The sequence below is a fragment of the Anolis sagrei genome, chromosome 2 (assembly GCF_037176765.1).
Source record: "Anolis sagrei isolate rAnoSag1 chromosome 2, rAnoSag1.mat, whole genome shotgun sequence".
Classification (NCBI taxonomy): Eukaryota; Metazoa; Chordata; class Lepidosauria; order Squamata; family Dactyloidae; genus Anolis; species Anolis sagrei.
Window position 1 is genome coordinate 143,347,534 of NC_090022.1, and position 17,558 is coordinate 143,365,091.

Below are 17,558 nucleotides of genomic sequence, written 5' to 3' on the forward strand. Positions count from 1 at the left end.
GGAGAAATTATTTTCCTGTCTACAGACAACCATCTTTTGACCACCTTGAGATGATTCTCTCATTTCATCTATGGATTTGCTGGAATTCACCAATGTTTAAAGCTGCGAAAAGGGGTGAAACATATTGTGGGTTCCCTGCTATAATCATGCCAAGGATTATAAACACATTGAGCCAAACTTGCTGAGAAAATATTTCCTGAATATACAAAGGTCTGAAGAACACCCCAGAACAAGATCAACGGAAGATAATGGGATCAGGTTTATATGCATATCCCTGTTCTTGGCACTTCAAAGGTTACTTTATTGGATCACAGCTCCCAGAATCTTGCCAAAAGACTCAACCCATGGAAATGCCCCAAGTCTTTAGCTTATCGTTCCTAAAAAGAGGTGTTTCCCCCTTGAAATACCGCTGCCACAGTTAGATCTCAGACATTAAGTACATCCTAAGTTAGAAGTTTCAATGCTACGCTATTATTTTTTTCAGTAATCTGAGTTTGATTACATTACCATCTTGATGTCAGGATCCAGGATTTCCTGCTATAAAAAGCATTTGCGTTAATGGGCTGGCTATCAACCTGTGACAACAAGGGGTTGAGCAGGGGATGGCTGTTCCAGAACAAATGTCTATTGAAATTGGCACCATATGATTTTCAATGTCCATTCACAAGCTGACCCAGCACAATACTTCTGAGGCTTATCTTCAATGTAGATCTCAATCAAGGTCTCAGCATTAATGCTACTGCATACTACTGCGTTGGCTCTGTTTTTTATTGATGTTGTAGGGCATGTGTAATGGATTAGCCTACCTTACAAGGTTGGTGTAAAGGCAACAAACAGACCTGGCTGGGAAAGGCTAAGGAGAGCAGGGGGATGGAGCGATCGGGCAGCTTCATAGCTGGAAGAGCAGTCTGATTGCCTGATGCAATTGGAGGGAGTTGCTTCACAAACGGAGATGGGTGGAGTCACAGAGGGGGAAGAAGAAGCTAAGGCAGCCATACTTAGTTGAGTTGGGAGTTTGGTTTTTGAAGAGTTAGTTAGGAGTTTTGAAGGGGAAGGAAGGAAGGAAGAGTTTGGGAACTGTTTGTTAGAAAGATACTATTGAGGAAAATAGTTAAAGCCTTCAGGGAGAAAGAATAATGAGTTGAATGGGCCTCAATAGTGTTAAGAGTGCTGGTGTGGAAAGAGGATTCAAAAGGTTAATTTTAATGCATATGTCAACTTTTCAACTCATTCATTTTTTTTTTAGCCGAGACCAAATGAATAACTAGATACCAATGTACTCTCCCCAGCTTGTTATCATAGATAAACTCACATGGTGTTGAACTTTCTGCCCTTGTGACTGATCATTGTTTGTCAGTTCAAATCAGTGATGAATACTTGCTTCCATGTCAGTAGGGTTGTGAATCAGTTCCTAGTTTCACTTTGAACTTTAAAGAAAGCACTGAAGATGCTGAAGTTATTGGTGTATAGGCAATCCCCAAGTTACAAACAAGATGGGTTCTGTTGGTTTCTTAAGATTGTATTTGTTTATAAGTTGAAATAGGTAGATTTTTAAAGTATAACTCCATATATGTATGTATGTGTATTTATGTGTCTGTGGACAGACAGTTTGTTTTGCCATCTGTGCCCCTGTTCAGAAGATCGTCTATCATCTTTAAAGCATGGACTAAAATTGAGAGTGACTAGTCTGCCTTTCTTGCAGTGCAGCCACCCAGGACCACCAAATCTAATTCTGGCAATCTCTTTGTAAAACATATTTCTGAACCTTCATTGTCCTGCTAATTCAGCACTTAATGAGGTTTGAAGACTGGTGTGCTGACTAGATAATTGTTTCTATCTGACTGATCACTTGCTGCTGCTGCTGCTGCTGCTACTACTACTACTACTACTTATTATTATTATTGACTTTATTTATACCCTGTCTTTCTCCCCATGAGGACTCAAGGTGGCTAACAGTCCTACACTTCGGACATAGTTTAAAACAGCAGAATACAAAAATTAAACAATTAAGCAGTACAGTGTGGATTTAGACTAAAATGCAGATTAAAATATAATAAATACATTTAAAATAGCATTATCCATGGGCATATCAACATGATGTAAATAAACTAGAGACAAAACAATTTATGAGTGTGTTTTTATATGTGGAAAAGAAGTTACAAGGCAGAGGGTTTTGTGTTTGTGTGGAAAATAAGCTGCAACTCAGATTTCATTTTGAAAACTACAGCTCTCGCATCCTGATTTTCTTTCACTAGCTTTCAGTGCTGCTGGCAGTTATTAACTCCGTTTTCTTTTAAAAAGAAGCAGAAAGCAAACACCTACCTCACATGGCTGCTTCTGAAATCAGCAAAATGAGATGAAAAATGCCATTGCCTTGTATGAATTGCCCAAAGGTGGGGAACATGATGCCAGATAATGTAATAGGAAGAAAGAAAGAAAAAAGAAATGTTTCTTTTATGTTTACTGACAGCTCTGATTTATTAATCTTGACTTCATGGCCTTTTGTTTTCTCTGTCTTTACTTTGAAAGAACATGGCAAAACCAAGAGCATTGATGGAGAAAAAAGGAAGAGAGGAAGAAAGGAAGGAAGGAAGAGAATCTACATTGAACTGGATGAATGGACTGTGTCCCAGTGGGAGATCTAGGGCAGTGACTGAACTGATGTCAAGAAAAGACCATGGGAGACATACCAATACTGGAAAGCAGAAGTATAGAGCAAAGGAGAGTTAAAAGAAACAGTAGAACATAAGGAAATGAATGGTCTTGAACGCCTGTCTCAAACTTAAGGCCCATGGGCCAAATTTAGCCTGCCATGCCATTTTTATGTGGCCCTCCAGATGATTACGACTCCAGTATTCCTCATCACTAAACATAATGATGAAAGCTGATAGAGTTGTGATAGGAGCACCTGGAAGTCAGCAGATTGTTCTGCAGGGCTTTCAGATATGATGTCTGATGTTAAAATGCCATTTAACCTTTCCCCTACCTCAGAGCCACAAGCTTTTGGATTAATTCCCATCATCCTCCATCTGCATGGCAGATAATCAAAAGTGATGGGAAGTCTCATTTAATAATATCTGGTGACCCAAACTGGCTAAAAACTAAGGAGTATCAACCACTTTTGAAAGATTATATAGCTAGCCCTCTAGAACTATGGGTTCTCTATCTGTGGATTCAACAGTTTTTTGAAGGCAACCATAAGGCTGGTGTGGCCCTCAATGAAAATGAGTTTGACACATCTGGTCCAGAATCTGGTAAGGCAGCAGCCTGTGAAAAGTAGGACGGCTTTGAAAAAGTGAAGTCAATACAGCTTAATAGAGCAAGAAAGAAGACTCCTGGAAGAGCAAATGGCCTAAGAAAGAAGAGAAATGTGTGGTTAAAAGCTTGCAGAACAAATACTGTGCAATTGAAAGGATATTGCTATGTTTAATTAACCTGCTACAGTAACATTGAAAAATAGGTAAGAAATTAAGCTTTCATTTCTTTGACTGCCAAATTGCTTTAGACATAAAATGGGAAGGTGCCATTCAGTTTGAAGCTTTTCAGAAACTTTATATAGTCCTACCACCATCAGAGACATATTTAGTAGGAACATATGAGGGGGCCTTTTCAGTACTTGCTCCCAGGTTCCAGAAGTCCTTACTTGTTTGGTATTTCTTTGGCTTTTTTGCTGATGCAATGAGAAATTCTCTAAACTGATGTGCCACTGAAGTAAACTGCTGGATGCTGTTTCTTTTCATTAATGTGTTCTTATTAGATGAGTTTTGCAGTTTTAATAATTATTTTATTGCTATGCCACTTTTAGCCACTAATTTTATGGAAAGGAAGAAACAATATATAGGCAGATATACATACATAGATAAATGATAGACAGACAGATAAATAGATAGATATTTTGATATGAAAAGCCTAAACATTTAGGCCATGTATGAATTGAAATCCTTGTCTTGATTCTTAAGATAAATTGAAAACATCTTGCAAAAATTCTGGTTATCAAAGGTCATTAAAAAAGTAATCTCAGTGGAGAAAAATATCCAAGAAATCAAAAAACACATCAAATGCAGAAAGCTATAATGTCTTGGTACTATAATGAGAATTTTTTTTTAAAAAAAGATAGTTCCATCTGATTATCTGAGATAAAATAAAGGGCTGACAACTCTAGGATGATGGTTTGGATGCAATACAATATCATGGCTTAAAATTGTGTCATTTAAAGAGAAAATAACTGTGGTTACGTGTGATTGCTAGGATGAGAGGAGTGAGAGGAGGAAGAAAATTGGCTCACTATGGAATTCAGAAATGATGAGCAGTACACATGAAGTGAATCTGCAAGTAATAGGTATGAACTTGGATTGAAAACATATAAAAACACAAAACGTATCAGGTAAGAGACTAAACACAAGAAGCAGCAAAGAACACAACAATCAATGGATGCAATCTCATAAAGATCTGGTGAAGTGACAGCTGAACTTGTCTCTATCTTAGCAGCAGATACTATGGACTTCATGGTGCAGAACATGTGAAGCAGAAATGCCATCATCCAAGACTTCATCTTTATTTATGAAAAAGAAAACAACTGGTTGTAAACTCTTTAGCTTCACAGAAATATATTTTCAGTTCCTTACTAGATGCAGCAGTCTCTTTACACTGTTGTTGTTGTGTTGTTGTTGTTGTTGTTACAGCTGCTGTGTGCCTTCAAATCATTTTGCAATTAAAACAACCCTAAGGTGAACATATCATAGGTTTTCTTGCTAGGATTTGTTAAAGGGGTTTACTTTTGCCTTCTTCTAGGCTGAGAAACTGTGACATGCTCGAGGTCACCCACAATCAATCTGTGTTTAGAGAAAAATAGCCAACCCATAAGATTCGATCCACTCAGTTCCTTTGTCAGTTAGAATGACTTCTTCTTTGCATGGTATTTTGTGAACTCAGATCACCAGTGGCGCAGTGGATTAAACCCTTGTGCCAGCAGGACTGTATACTGACAGGTCACAGGTTTGAATCCGGGGAGAACGTGGATGAGCTTCCTCTATCAGCTCCAGTTCCCTATGCGGGGACATGAGAGAAGCCTCCCACAAGGATGGTAAAACATAAAAAAGTGTGTCCCCTGGGCAACATCCTTGCAGACGGCCAATTCTCTCACACCAGAAGTGACTTGCAGTTGCTCAAGTCACTCCTGACATGAAAAAAAATGGGCAAAAAACATAAGCATTGTCACAGTACTAAAACAGCAGTGGGCTAAACTCAAAAAATCTCTAAAAAAATTGTAGAAATAAGGAACACAGCCTCATGCCAGCCATCATGCAACATGGAGACTTCCTGTGTTGCACTGGCTCCAATGGAGTCTATGGCGTCAACATGGGTCCTCTCCATGAGGGTGATGCTTCCCCCGGGTGATGGGGAACACACTGCTGCAAGGGGGCAGTGCACGGGTGACAGATTCACCCTGATAACCCTCTCTTTTTGCCAAAATGCCAGGTAAAGCGGAGTGCTTCCCCTGGTCTTTTTGATGAGTCCCCAGGTGGGTGAGCTCTGTGCTCTTCCATGATCTGAGGAGATTGAAGTAGGGAGGGGAAAATTCAGTCAAGTATTTTCTGAATTAAATTGTAGTTCCCTGCATGGCCTCTAGTCCTGTTGGCTTACAGCTTCTGGGAGGTGCATCCAAAAAAAGAAAGAAAAAAAGAAAAAGAAATTTCTTTAATCCGAGGGTATTTCCCAGTTTCACAGTCCCCATAACCTTGCTGAAAAATGGAAGCGCATGTGGTGGAACAAAGTGGCCTGCACTTTGACCAATTTACTTACCAGAGCCCATACAGGTCCTTGATCTTATTCTAGGCAGCTCTTTCTGTTTACAAAACCTTAGCTGTGACCTCCAACTTACTGAGAACACAACAAAGGCTTTGTCCAGTGCTTTCAATGAAGCAACTGGACTCACAGAAGGTAGACAAATTTAGAGGTTCATTGTATCTGAACCTCTAAGGAACACTTGATAATCTCTCTCATATCTATTTAACCCCAAAGCTTTGCAATTTAGGGGAAAGGATGTTAGGGAACTGTGATTTTAGAGAAGAATGTCCCAATGTCAGATTGCATACTATGCCCTTTTCTATTTTCTACTTCCTCTAAACCTGTGATTTTTGGACGTCAATCATGGATAACTATGTTGTTGCTTTATGCCTTTATCAGATGAGACTATGAATAAAATCAAAGCTGAAAAAGAAAAAAGGGGGCTGGTTTATCTGCAGAAGAAATCCACACGAGCTCAGAATCTGGTGATATTTGCAGTTATTTGCTCTTTTCCCAAACATTTCCTCTTTGGTTTCTTTCTTTCAGCTCTATAACTGGACAATGGCATCATTTGTCTGATTCACAGATACTAGGGGACCGGTTTCTTGCCTAACCTGAAGGAACTTGCCTTTGGAGAGTCTGAACTGCAAAGCTTTCAAACGATTTCCTCCTGCATTATTCCCTTTTATCTGAAGCACGTGTTCCACAGCTGGGGCAGTTTTGAAAAAGGCAGGGAAGAAATTTAGCATAAAATCAACTCCTTCCTGCCTTAGTTTTATGTGGCTGGCTTTTTAATGGTTGTCTCATAGTTTCACAGCTGCAGTTTCAGGATATGGACGACCCTTTCCACTACAACTGCAGTTTTATTCTTCTTTCAGGGATGGTTTTCTCCAGTGCTTTTAGCACAGGGGTGGGAAATAGATGGCTATCAATGTATTTGACACTGTAGAAGGTGGAGTTTCATAAAAAAATAAAATAAATCCCACCCCATTCCTGAATTCCTGGCCATTGTATTGACCTTTCCCTCAAAGAACAGAGCCTTCCTGTCCTTAGACTGACCATTATCATCTGTCGCAATGGATCACACATTCTTAAACTCAAGAGAAAAAATATCTTCCACACTCAAGCAAAAGTGATTGAACTGCTGAACTCTATTTTTCCCTCTCCAAACCAGAACTCTTTTGGTAATTGATATTTTAAATCTTAAGCATATGAATACCTCTCTAGAGGTGCATCTACACTGTAGAATTAATGCACTTTCACACTGCTTTAATTGCCATGGCTCAATCCTATGGCAGTTAAAGTGTTTATAGACTGCAGCTTCCATCATTGTTCAGATGTTGTTGAACCAGATGCTCCTATCAGCTGCAGCTCCCAACACGGAAATAGCAAAGAGATTTTCAACCCATCAGCACCTGTACAACCACATTTTCCCTAGCAACCATTTGTTCTGGAGGCATCAATAGGTGATACTTGGCCAGTTTGTGAGCTGCATGCTGTCCAGAACAGCTATGAATGCGGCCCTACACAAAATCTTAAACTTACTTAAAATATTATGAGATCTTCAGATGTGATTTTTTGGGGTAACCTGATTGCACAGTTCTCGAGTGTAAACTTTGTAGATGACAATGGAATAGAATGGAGTAATCAGAGTTTATTACATCAACAAATATTATAGTATTATCCATATTTCACATTATAATTGCAAACAGTTCAGCCAGAAAACCTGCTCAACAATTTGAAAAGACTCTCCAAATGGAATGGCATGTAATTAGGATTATTAGGACTATTTTTGCTTAATAGTGGTGGATAATATCACAAAAATATTAGGCCTGGGTAACAACGGAAAAATTTGTTTCTAAAATCGATTCGTTTTTTGGGGTTTTTTGCGTTTCGATATTTAAAAGAATTTCGAAATTTTCCTTAAAAAAAGTTCGATATTTACAAAATTTAGTAAATGGTAAAAAAATTACAAAACAATAACGAAACAATAACGAATCGATTCGTTAATGGCGGCCGCGATCGCGCAATACACTAAAAAAACTTCTGAAGCTTCCCTCTCCCTCTGTTGTGACTGTTGGTGTGATATTATAATTTTTTTCCACTAATTAAACAAAAAACAACTATAAAACTTGCCCCAGACATGCAGAAATAATAACAAAACGACCTCAAACCAATAACGAAACGAATACATAACGAAATACGAAGCATTTACGAAATGAATTGAAAAATTCATTTCGTTTTTAAGTTGCTCCAGAATGGTTCATTATCGCTTCGTTAACAAAAAAAATAACAAATTTTTAACGAATTACGAATTAACGAAATGAAACCGCCCAGCCCTAAAACATATGTAAGGACCTTTTCTTTGTTCTTTGCTCATCAGCTATCAGTGTAATTTTATGTGTGGCCCAAAACAATTCTTCTTCTTTCAAAGTAGCCCAGGAAAGCCAAAAGATTGGACAGACCTGATTTAGAGGTTCCATAATGCTAGTGAAACATAACTCCGCAAGTTGATATTTACACTTATGCTGAAGTGATGTATGATCTTAGTCACAGTCTTTCACTCTGCAGACTTCTTTAAATGTGAGGACCAAAAAGGGTGAAGGAGGCTGGACGTTGTGACATTAAGAACTGGGACAAGTGGCACGGGCACGGTCTTTCTTCCCCTCTCCACAATAACCTTCAAGATAATGAGTCAAAAGCTCTACTTGGGGAAATATCATTTGTTGTCTGCATATCAAACTGATAGTAAGGAGACATAAACAGAAAAACACTCCTCCTCCCATCCCACCTCATTCACTGGAAATGCCGAATAGCTTAATGGGATCCCACGTCCTGAAGCCTCATGAAGAGAATTCATGCTTTAAGTTTACCCTTTGGTTTTGCTTGGGCCTTGTTAACCACAACATGCTGGTCCTTTGGACCAGGTTGCTGGCATGCACAGACAGACTGCAGCTGATGGTATGAATGGAACTTCCCTGCTTTCTTTGGCTGCTGCAGTCTACGAAAAGGAAGTCAAAGGAGGCTGCTGCCAGGCGAATCACTACCACCAGACAACTTTTTGATGTCTCCTTTTGTATCTGCATGACTGAAAGCAACCTGTTTTGTTTCTCCCTGCTTGCCCTCTTATCTCCCAGGCCCCAATTCCCTTGAATGTTGATTTGTGTTTTGTGCCCATCTGATTGCCAGTTTCCTGGTCATAACTCTGCTGTAATTTACATTCTTTGCCTTGGCAAATCTAACCCACATCTCTTTTTGTCCTCCCACCTCATCACAGGAATGAATTCAATAGCAACCTTCTCCTAACTAAAAACTTCTAGGTGATTTAGACTACAACTCCCACCATCCTTAGTCAACTGCCCTGGCTAGCCCTAACCATTTGCTGAGCATCAGTTTGCCACTCACAAGGACAATGACAATGACTTGCCTTTTTTCCAGTTACAAATTTAAGGAAGGATATAGTATTTAAAACAAATATGGTTTAAAAATTCACAGCACGTAAATATTTTTAAGAAACAAATGATTAAAATATCAAAAACCACTTAAAAGCATAAACCATTAAACCCTAATAGGGACCCATTCTTCATGGCATGTTAGGTAAAGGGTGTGTAAAGATTTTTCCCAGACATTAAGTCCAGTCGTGTCCAACTCTGGGGGTTGGTGCTCATCTTCATTTCTAAGCCAAAGAGCCGGCATTGTCCATAGACATCTCCAAGGTCATGTGGCCAGCATGACTACATGGAGCGCCGTTACCTTCCCACTGGAGCGGTACCTATTGATCTACTCACATTTGCATGTTTTTGAACTGCTAGTTTAGCAGAAGCTGGGGCCGACAGCAGGAGTTTACGCTGCTCCCCAGATTCGAACCTGTGACCTTTTGGTCAACAAGTTTATCAGCTCAGTGGTTTAACCCACAGCACCACATATTAATATTAAAAAATATGTTTTGAAAGTTTTGATGGAATAAAAAGCTCTTTATTTATCTGCAGAAAAATGCCAGTCTAACCTCACTGGGAAGGGAGTTCCAGAAACTTCCGTCTCTCATGTTCCCACCAGATCTACCTATGAGGGTTGTGGGACCAGAGAAAAGGGCCTCCCCAGAAGGTCTTCAAAACCAGTTGCTTTGTATGGGGGAACACAGTCTTTCAAATAACCTGGACCTGCACTCAAGCGATTTAATATAGTATTTCTGGCCCCACTCAGAATTATATTCCTGTCATCAGCTCTCAACCCCAATCTTCTATCCTCCCATCTCTTTGCATAGCACCAAGGTTACCATTCATTCTGATTAAGCAGAGGACAGCTTTGTGATGTAGAAAGGAAAGGAGGGTGTAGCCTGGCAAGAGAGCACATGCTTTGGAATCAGAAGTCTTTGGGTTCTCTGATAGCAAGCAATATAAAAAAGCAAAGCTGCAGAAGCCATGGGTCCTCAGAGTAGACAATGCTAACTCTGGCAACTGGTGGCTTCCATATCACTCAGGGAGTGAATTACCTTTGAGTTTTAGTCTGAATTTTAGTCTGAATTTTAAAGGCACAATCCAAGGTATTGAACACTGTTCCACAAATAGGTTCATCACCTTGGAGAGCCCCCTTAAAGTTCAGATAAAAGTAAGAGCAGATTCATCAGCTTACAAACATGGTGTGGAACATCTGTATCTATTTCCATTGTTCCAAAGATTTTGTTGTAAGAAAGACAATGAACTGAATTATCTAACCATAGCATACGGCGCGGGGTAGGGCAAAGGATCTAGGAAGAACCTGGGATCATTAATTTTATGAGAATTACATTTCCTCGAATCCCCCAGATCCCATGGCCTACCTCCTCTTTTCTTATATCATTAATGCATATATAAACTGAATTATAATTTTCATAATACCACAAATCATCTGCCCGAGATGGCCTCATTTTGACTAATAAGTTTAGTCTTACATCTTTTGTTGTAGTGCCAAAAGGTTTAGAAAAGCCAGGAGAGCAGGTTTTGAAATAATCTTCCCTTTCCAGCCCCAAATTCCTGGGTACAATTCTGTGGTGGCTATTAAATTATTAGTGCATTGGCATGTGTTTCTTGTACAGAAGGGAAAGAAAACAATTTTATGGCAGTTACATCACTGTAACAGATTCAAAATCATTTCTCATATCGACACATCTTCATAATAATTCTTGGTTGTGGAAGGGATGCTGAACGTTATTAAACTAAGAGCACATTGTATTTGAATTTTCTTTCTTGATGTGGGAAAACATAAGGGTGTGCACTGACAGTAAAATGTCAGTTCAGTTTCCGAGGAGAAAAACAGTCCAGTTCCCCACAAACGACAATTAGGGCCGAAATCCACATCTCATTTAAGAAATCCAAATCCCCAAGCCTCCCACTGACTATAATTGGAAATTAGCAAACACACACCCATATCCCATTTCTCAAAATTAGATGAGATTTGCAAGCATAATAATCTCTTATGCATGCCTCAAGTTTGCCAAATTCAAATGAATTGCTTCAAGAGGCCACAATTTCCAGTTTGGAAATGGTATCCCCATATTTTCTTTCAGCAGCTGTTATGAAAATGTAGTTGGAACGTAATACATAGCACTTAATGACATCAGCAGGACCCATACCTAAGTCTGAGGTTTTGGCCTGGAAATCTCAGGCTTAGCCAATCTTGAATTGGAAATCTGCCATTCCAGTAATTCTTCAGAGGCAGCAGTTTTGCATAATGTCAATGTCCTTCTTTATCTCCTAAAACTAGACATGAGCTTCTGATAAATTCTGGTTTCTTTCCTCCCTGCTCCCCTTGGTTAATGTGCCGTACAATAGACCCCAGAGATGGAAATTTGACTTCCGGGTCTTTCAAAGTTATTCCTGTTTGGGATAGACAAATGGGGTAGGTCCTGGAATTTCAGTTCCAAAACCTGAAAGTGAAGGATGACCCTTTCCGATATCACAGGGGGTGGGTCTAGCAGAGGTTATAAGGTTGAAAGTACAGAATGTGGGCTTTGGCAATATCATTAATATCAGCAATAACACAGAGTATACAATTCAAATAGTGTGTGTGTGTGCAGTGATCTCACTCTGAGGTTCTTCTCCCTCACCCTGCAAAGAATGGGATGCTCTGTGACTCAGGTAAAGGTACTGAGAACTGGTAATCTTGAAGATTAAAATCAGTTGAATACGTTTGTCCATTTTTTGAAAAAATTGCAACCCAAAGTAAACACTCCTGATGCAAGCTTAACTGAATAGACTGGGACTTGCTTCTGAGTAAACGTGATTACAGGGTTACAGTGTGAGAGTCCTCTGAAGCACTTTTCCATAAATGCTACACGTTATTGTTGCCGCTTCCTCCTTTTCACTTATAGCGCGGCTGTAACAATAGGGTGGGCACACTGTTTATCTAGGCAGCAATCTAGCTGCCTCTTTGAGAGCAATGACTCGACCTTCAGGCTAAGTTTATCTCTCAAGGAAGCATATTGCCTTGTAAAAGAGTATGCCCATCCTATTGTCGCATAAAAGAAACAAGCATGACAGGCCGGGGTCTTCCAGAGTTTCTCTTGTTTCTCTCAGCAGGACCCGCAGACTTTAGAGAAGGATAATTCTCAAAGAGAAGGAGCGGGGTCACTGATAAGATACCATGGATATTCAAATCTAAATTACATGTTTAAAATGTCATTATGTGGTTCTTTGAAATCTTTCAACAGAGTCTGAGCTGAGGTGGGCAATCAGGTTTGTGACCACAGCAAGGGGAACTCTTTCTTCTCATGCCATGGTCTTGCTAATGTGGTATAGTGAAGAGGAGAGTAATTTCCACCGGACTGATGTGATGAAGTCCTAGGAATGACACATACAACAATCTGCTTTAGGCTGCAGAGTGAATCTAGGACCTGTTCACCACTACTGACTGAGGGCCCTTCCATACAGCCATATAACTCAGAATATCAAGGCAGATAATCTGCTTTGAACTGGATTATCTGAGTCCACACTAGCATATAATCCAGTTCAATGTGGATTTAATATAACTGTGTAGAAGAGCCTATATTGTATTTTGTATATTGTATTTTCTGAACTGTTGGGCATCAAATTGTGCCTTTTGTAAGCCGCCCTGAGTCCCCCCTAGGGGGTTGAGAAGGGCAGGGTAGAAGCACGCCAAATAAATAAACAAATAAATAAATAAATATGAGGCTATAGTCACTAGTGACTCAAGCACCTGAAGGGCTAAACAGCTTAGTACAAATTTAAGCACAAGAAAGAGGTAGTGCCAGAAGATATAGGATATATGCTAAAAGATAAAAGGCAGCACAAAAACTGGAGGGAAGAAGGAGAGAGGAGCTTGGATGGAAGGAATGAAAAAGACTAGTGAGTGAGATATTTAATACTGAAGTTCAGAGATTGCTGGATAGAAGGGAAGAACCAAGTAGTGTTTGTTGTGACACAGACTGGGCAACCTTTGTCCATTCAAAGGTTTTGGATGACATCTTCCCCTTACCATGCTTGGAGCTTTGGGAAGATGGAATCCAAAATATCAAGGGACTTAATGTTCTCCACCCATTAAAAGAAACTGAGGGTCACCGAGTGGTGGCAAGTTTAGCAGCAGATTGGCAAAAGACAGATTGCTTTGGTTGAGAGCGTGAAGGACAATATAACATAAAAAGTTAATCTGAACCCAAGTGCACATTTTCTTCAAAATGTACTTGACTTGTGTAACATTTCTATGCAAGATTTGCTTGCCGCCCATTTGGAATGGAACCTTATTTGATTGAATGGCCATTACCAATTATGAGCTCTCCAGTTGTATGGGATGAAAACATCATGCTTAACCAGTCCACCAGTTGGGAATGATGGGAATTCAAACTATCGGGGGGGGGGGGGGGGGAGGTGATACCATGATGAAAGTGCCTGACTCATTAGAGGAAAAGATGTACTATGGCCGCATAATGAGAAGACAGGAAAGACAATGATGCTGGGGAAAATGGAAGGAAAAAGGAAGAGGAGCCAACCAAGGGCAAGATGGATGGATGATATCCTTGAAGTGAGTGGCTTGACTTTGAAGGAGCTGGGGGTGGCCGTGGCCAATAGGGAGCTCTGGCATGGGCTGGTCCATGAGATCACGAAGAGTCGGAAGCGACTGAACGAATAAACAAAAACAAAAAGGCCACACATCCAAACAAGCTCTATTTACCTGTTAAATGTCTTGGGAGTTTTTTAAAGCAACTTTGCAATCTGCTTTATTTACTCAAGGAAGTAAATGATATTGGCTCTGTTATACAATGAATTTGCAGGGCCATAAACTCACCTTTTATCTTTCCCCATTCAGTGTGGAAGAGATATTTGACAATAGTTTTAAAAATGTTTTTAAAAAAATTCTCAAGTGTTGAGAAATCTAGGTGATGTGCATCATGGATTGATGCAGTTGTAAATGAGATCTAAAACTGAGATAGGTTACATGCAGATAGACTTTAAAATGGCTGAGGATTGAGCCTTTAAACTTTCCCATTCAGCCAATGGGCTGAATCTTTGCTGAATTAAAATGGCAGCACTCCCAATTCAAGTAACTTCCCAGTAAACACAATGAGGGGTTAGCAAAAAAAATGGTCTCCAAAATGGCATGCCCTTTAGTTGAATTGCACAAGTCTAATAGGCACAATTCTTAGATCACCTTATTTAAGATTTCAATAACAGTGGTTCACACATTCATCTATTTCACTCAATAATGTCAATGTGTGAATAAGCCTTGATATTGTCTGTATGAACTACGTAGATAAATGATAAAACTTCAGGTATAAATCTGAGCTGTGTTTCCATCACAGTGTGAATATACTGATCAGTTTAAGTAGCCTGGGAGGCCAGAGTGCATTGAAAGGTGTAAGGTTTGGTTTCCACATTCCCAGCATACTCAAAGATAAAGTAGTACTGTTTGTCATACTTCTCTGTGCTTTTCACATTGGCCAGATTTTCCCTTTGGAACATAAAGGGCAGACTGGCATCTAATTGTCTCAGACAGGATATCCTCTGGGGAAAAGCCTCTACACTCAAGACAAACACAGTACTTGCCTTAAGTACAGATAGATTTAACTACTTTGGCCTCTAAGGACCTGGATATATCTGTTGTATATGCAATCCCCTTGCTGTTATTGCGAAAGTAGGAATTCTTACAAGAGATTATTACACCATGTAAAAAAAATTGAATATTTCTTCTGTTCCTGGTTTGAAAGTGTTATTCCTATTTAATTGTGTGCTTCTTATTTGAAAGTAGTTGCTATACTCCAGAAACTTCATTTTTGTGGCTGCCCAAAATTATGTTGAATTGGTTGAGACTCTATGAGATATTCATTGGGAAACTATAGCAAAATGTGCTGCAGGATGTCCAGCAAAAGCAAAGATTTTGCAGTTTAATAAACTTTTTCTGTGTTTTTATGATAGAACCAATTAGGAAATGACATTTATAACTCAGGAACAAAAATCATGTGACGTGTTATTAGTAGAAGTAATAGTGCACTGCTTAATGTTTCTGCATGCATATATGTACACACAAGTTTGGCTTTCCTTACCCTTGTTATTAGATTGCAATCTCTCTCAGCATTAGACAACAGAGCCAATGCAGTCGAACAACATCTGCAGGCCACCTGTTTCTCATTCTCACTGTATCCGCCACACACAGAGCTCCCTTCTAATGTAAATTTCACCAGATTTTAAAAAGTTTATTAACAATTGACCAGATGCTTTCATCTTATTGCTATTAATCTAGGATGCATCTACTGCATAATAAATGCAGTTTGACACCACTTTAGCTGCCTAGACTCAATGCTATGTAATCTTGGAAGTTCTTGTTCCATCAGGCACCAGTGCTCTTTGACAGAGAAGGCTTTGTTCATTCGTTCAGTCGTCTCCGACTCTTCGTGACCTCATGGACCAGCCCACGCCAGAGCTCCCTGTCGGCCGTTACCACCCCCAGCTCCCTCAAGGTCAGTCCAGTCACTTCAAGGATGCCATCCATCCATCTTGCCCTTGGTCGGCCCCTCTTCCTTTTGCCTTCCACTTTCCCCAGCATAACTGTCTTCTCTAGGTTTTCCTGTCTCCTCATGATGTGGCCAAAGTACTTCAACTTTGTCTCTAGTATCTTCCCCTCCAGTGAGCAGTCGGGCTTTATTTCCTGGAGGATGGACTGGTTGGATCTTCTCGCAGTCCAAGGCACTCTCAGAACTTTCCTCCAGCACCACAGCTCAAAAGCATCAATCTTCCTTCGCTCAGCCTTCCCTAAGGTCCAGCTCTCACATCCGTAGGTTACTACAGGGAATACCATGGCTTTGACTAGGCGGATCTTTGTTGCCAGTCTGATGTCTCTACTCTTTATTATTTTATCGAGATTGGACATTGCTCTCCTCCCAAGAAGTAAGCGTCTTCTGATTTCCTGGCTACAGTCTGCATCTGCAGTAATCTTTGCACCTAGAAATACAAAGTCTGTCACGGCCTCCACGGTTTCTCCCTCTATTTTCCAGTTGTCAATCATTCTTGTTGCCATGATCTTGGTTTTTTTGACGTTTAGCTGCAACCCGGCTTTTGCGCTTTCTTCTTTCACCTTGATTAGAAGGCTCCTCAGCTCCTCCTCGCTTTCGGCCATCAGAGTGGTGTCATCTGCATATCTGAGGTTGTTAATGTTTCTTCCAGCAATTTTCACCCCAGCTTTGCATTCATCCAGCCCCGCACATCGCATGATGTGTTCTGCATACAAGTTAAAAAGGTTGGGTGAGAGGATGCAGCCTTGCCGTACGCCTTTCCCAATCTTGAACCAGTCTGTTGTTCCATGGTCAGTTCTGACTGTTGCTACTTGGTCCTTGTACAGATTCCTCAGGAGAGAGACAAGGTGGCTTGGGATGCCCATCCCACTAAGAACTTGCCACAATTTATTATGATCCACACAGTCAAAGGCTTTAGAATAGTCAATGAAGCAGAAGTAGATGTTTTTCTGAAACTCCCTGCCTTTCTCCATTATCCAGCGGATATTGGCAATTTGGTCTCTCGTTCCTCTACCTTTTCTAAACCCAGCTTGAACATCTGGCAACTCTCGCTCCATGTATTGCTGGAGTCTTCCTTGCAGAGAAGGCTAAAGACACTTTAAAACTTTAACTCCATGAATTCCACAACACTGAGCCATGCAGTTAAAGTTGTTGCAAACTGCATTAATTCCACAGTGGAGATCAATGGTTCCCAACCCGTGTATGTCCCCAGATGTTTTGGCCTTCAACTTCCAGAAATCCTAACAGCTGGTAAAATGGCTTAGATTTCTGGTAGTTTTAGGTCAAAACCCACAGGTTGGGAACCACTGGTGTAGATGCACCATTGCTCATCTCTGTTCATGCAACCCTCATACTGACCTGCCTGTCTTCTGCCCTGGCTACAATAATGGAATGATCTTGCTTACCTTGGTCCATGATGTTCCCCAATATCAAAGAGCAGTGTCAAGAAAAAAAACCAAAACAAATTTTCAGTTATTTTTGTTTTGTTTTGTGAAAAATAATTAGTACATCATTCCTTGGAACTTACCTCTCTGAGGTTTGTTGGTTTAATCTCTGATTTAGCACCTCCAAATTGTATGCAGAAGTTTAAAAAAAACTATAGCAATTTTAGTTTCTTAGTGCAGATCAATGGCAATTGAGATTTCCAAATCTCCATTTGAATGCAGGTTCAGAACTGGATTGTGTCCAGATCAATCCAAACAGGTCTGATTCAAATGGAAAGCTCTTTTCACACACGAAATAAAGCCTTTAGTGATCCTGAAGATGAATG